Raw genomic sequence first — 4,336 nt, 5'->3', positions numbered from 1 at the left:
GCAACCTATGTTTTTAAATTTTTTTGACAAATTGGATTAAGGAATGACAAGATGAAATCTTAAAGAATGACAATGCAACTTTAGACTTGGACTAGGGAGCACCTTAATTTTAAAGATAATGCAAAATGGAGATAATGATTTGACCCTATGTCTTATGAGGATGAAGACTATGAAAGGACTAAAATTGGGATTATGATGACTATGCAAGAACTTATGCAAAGATTATGATGACTATGCAAGGACTTATGTGAGGATTATGATGATTGTGCAAGGACGTATGCAAAGATTATGATGACTATGTAAGGACTTATGTGAGGACTATGATGACTATAATGGGATACAAATGAGGAATTTATAAGGACTATGCAAGACTATGCAAAGACTTGTGTAAAAATTACGATGACACATATGGGAACTTTATGAGGACGTAGATGAAGTCTATGCAAGGACTTATGCAAAGTACAAATGTAAATGAGGACTATGCAAGGACCTCATATGATCACAAGTATGTAATTTTTTGGAGTTTGTAGGACTGTTTGATACTTCAAGGTAGACTTTGTTTCAAGTAATTATGTTTGGTAGGACAAGTCTTTTATTTTTCAAATCTGAGAATAGTTATTTGGAGATAAGTATAGCTGACTGAACTATGTTTTGACCAACTCTGAGAATTTAGAGATATGCAAAGATAGGGCCTGAAATAGCCCAAATACTAACTCAATACTAGTCTGGTACAATGATACACATAAAAGCACATAAGACAATCTTAGGCTGAAAAGTGGAAACCATTCAATGAGGCCCTCGCAACAAAATATCGAAATAAGATGAACAGATAGAGAGTCTGGCAGCACTGGCTCCACTCCATGACACACACTTCTTGAGCATGCTATTCTCTCTTACCCCGAAGATCCGAAGATCTTATGACCGAGGGATTTATGTCTCATAATGCAAGGTACATGAAGGGTATCTGTGGGGTACGATCCACACTCCCAGAATACTAAATGTGGGATTTGGGCTACTAAGTTGGTTCTTATTGTAAGTTTTGAGGGATCCTGATCCAACGATGGATTCTCAGAGAAAGCCACTTAAGACTTTAGTTAAGCTTATCGGTGCAGGGAAGGCCCCCACATATGAAGAATTCACTCAACACTCTAGCCCCCTGACCAATATGTTTATATAGCAGCTCGAAAAACCCGCTCAAGAGTACGTTGGGAGAGATGATATCCCCCACGCATCCCAATTTGAAGTACCTCTATGGCGTGATAAAATCCCCAGTCAAATATACCCCTCACTACTGAAATGAAAAATTGGGTGTTGTTATCACCTTCTCGCTTTCTCCCAAGACCCCGAAGGTGGGTCGAAAGGTAGTTGATGCAATAGTAGGTCTACCCCAAACACGATAAAAAGTTCTTTCCATTTAAAAAAAATAAAATGTGAGTTATTCTATTGAGAAGCCTGATTCACGTTCATTTTAAGACCCAAACTTAGGTGTGAGATACGCATGTGCATGTCAATTTTAGAACACCAAACTGAAGTATGAAAGCATGCATGTCAATTTTAACCAGGTTTATTTTAAGCCCAAAACTGAAGTGTGATAACATGCATGTCCATTTTAACTAGGTTTATTTTGAGCCCAAAACTGAAGTGTGATAACATAAGTGTTTATGATTCAGTAATGATCTGATCTTCTCTCTAAATTCGCCACATGCTGCAGATAGATAATCAGTAACCCAAGAAAACACACAGAAAACAGAAAACCAAACTCTCTATTAAATGAATGTGTTATTATACCTGTACGAATGTGTGATCCTATGTGGGCGATTGCGTGATGATATTTGTGCGAGTGCACAATTCTGAGAGGGCAAATGCGTGAAACTAACAAAGCGAATGCGTAAAAATGACAGGGAAAATGCATGATAGATAAACAAACAATTAATGAACCCTATCAAAAGCAAAAACTTTTACCAGAAACCTACAAAACTAAAAACTATGAATGTGTGATGATGTGTGGGTGAATGCGTAATGATGTGTAGGCGACTGCATAATGATGTGTGGGTGAATGCATAATGTTGTGTGGGTGAATGCGTAACACTTAGCGCGAATGCAAAAAAAATATGAGGTCGATTGTGTGATGTAGTCCGCACGAATGCATGACCCTATGTAATCGATTGTGTAAATTTGTTTATGCGATTGTGTGATTCTATCAGCACGATTGCGTGATTTGGAAATCCACCTTTGAAATCCTTACAAAACCTACAAAAAAATGAAAAATTTGTACGACCTGCAAAAATCACACATAAACCAGAGAGGTTTAATTAGTTGTTGCTTCACTTCGGGTTCACCAAAATGTGTATGCTAAAATTCATCATGCATGTAATTAGGAATAAAAGGGAAATCGTAGATCCCTATCCTAATCAAATAATTTAAAACAAACTCAATAAAATCATGCAAACAAACAATAGGAATGTAAAATATTCTATCCAAAACTCCCAATCCCATGATTGCATATTGCTTCCATTGTTCTTCTCTTATTTGTGGTATGGTGGCTCTCAAATATTGCACTGGTAACCTGCAATTGACACAAAGATTTGAAGTTCGTGATTGTTGAAAATTAAGATTGAATACTCAATTTATATATTATTGGAGAGAATTGATTGAGAGGTGGAACTCAGGTGAGCTCACATGCTGATTGATAATTGAACTATTGATTTGGAGGTGGAACTCAATTGATTGAATAGTTAAAATGAGTTAACTGATTGAGAAAAAAAGTTGATAGAAAGATGAAAAAGAATGATTGGAGGATAATTGATTGATGACAAAGAAAGCTTTATTTAGAAAAAACTAATTGGAAGATAGAAAAAGAATGATTGGAGGAAATAAAGAAACCGAAATAGTTAACTGAGATGACTGATTGAGAGCTTTATTTAGAAAAAAGCTAATTAAAAGATAGAAATAGGAATTGAAAAGATAATTGAATTAATTAATTTAGCATGTACTTGCACTTTGACTTTGATTTTCAATTTAATCTTTGCATGAGATTTAATTCAAATATTGAATTTATTTTAAATTCAATTTGTTATCTGAATATATTTAGAACTTGACTTTGATTTTCAATTTGATTTTTGAAATCATGCACATGCATTTGAAATTAGAAGAAATTAGAAGAATTTGAATTTGTAGAATTAATGAAATTAAAAGAATTAATGAAATTAAATGAAATTAGAATTTGGAGATTTTGGAATTGAAGAATTAATTAGTTAATTAAATAATTTAGAGAAACTATTTAATTATTTAGAAATTGAATTTAATTAAATAATAAAGATTATTTAAATAAAGATTAAAATGATAATTAATTAAATAATAAATATTTAATTAATACTTAGAAAAGGGTTGAATGATTAATTGAATAGAGATAGAAATTGAAAATGAATTTATTTAAATAATAAAGATTATTTAAATTGAGGGATTAATAATCATAATTAATTAAATAATAAATATTTAATTAACATTAGAAAATGGTTTGAATGATTATACAATGATAGAATTGAAATTGAAATAATTAGTAAGATTATGAGGAAATATGAATTTAGAAGAAAAAGATTAATTAACTTAATTAAATAATTAAATAATTATTTAACTAATTAGATGAATAATTAGTACATGATCAATGAGACATTTTTAGGTGTCTACACAATGTATTCAAGAACCAACACAAATATATACTTCTAGTGGATGAAACAAAGATTGATTGTGGTTTGATAGCATTGTATTTGTTATTAAACTGATAAATTAGAACAAACACACTATAAATTGTTGTAGACAACACTTAAAATAGAACTAAAACACCACTCTAGAACCTCTCTACACACACCCAAACATAGTAAAAGAAGTAATCTATCAACTAATGATGAAAATGAAAAATTGATAGGATTGTAACAACATACTATGTTGTTGATATTATAGGTATAACGAGTACATTTCACCTTAAAACTCACCACACAACCTTTTTTTATTCCCAACAAGGACATGAGAGCATTTGATAATTGTTAGGCACCTCTAAACAAGAAAGAATGATCATCATAAAGTAAGTGTTTCATCATCTAGCATATTCATGCCTCATCCATGACTAGTACAACCTCCTTAAAAAAGGTATGACTCAACAACACTTCAATCTATCCTTCTAAAATTGTAAAACTTGTACAAATATCATTGGAAACAAATATAACAACAATAAAAATGAATTGGTTACCCAACAAGAAGACACGCAAATGGTACAACCAAAAAAGGATGGTATAGCCAACATATAAAGCACTAGTATGACCAACATGAAAAGCTTCAA

This window comes from Cryptomeria japonica, chromosome 2, assembly GCF_030272615.1.
Source record: "Cryptomeria japonica chromosome 2, Sugi_1.0, whole genome shotgun sequence".
NCBI classification, from domain to species: Eukaryota; Viridiplantae; Streptophyta; class Pinopsida; order Cupressales; family Cupressaceae; genus Cryptomeria; species Cryptomeria japonica.
The sequence above is the reverse complement of the archived record's forward strand: the minus strand, read 5'-3'. Positions refer to the sequence as shown.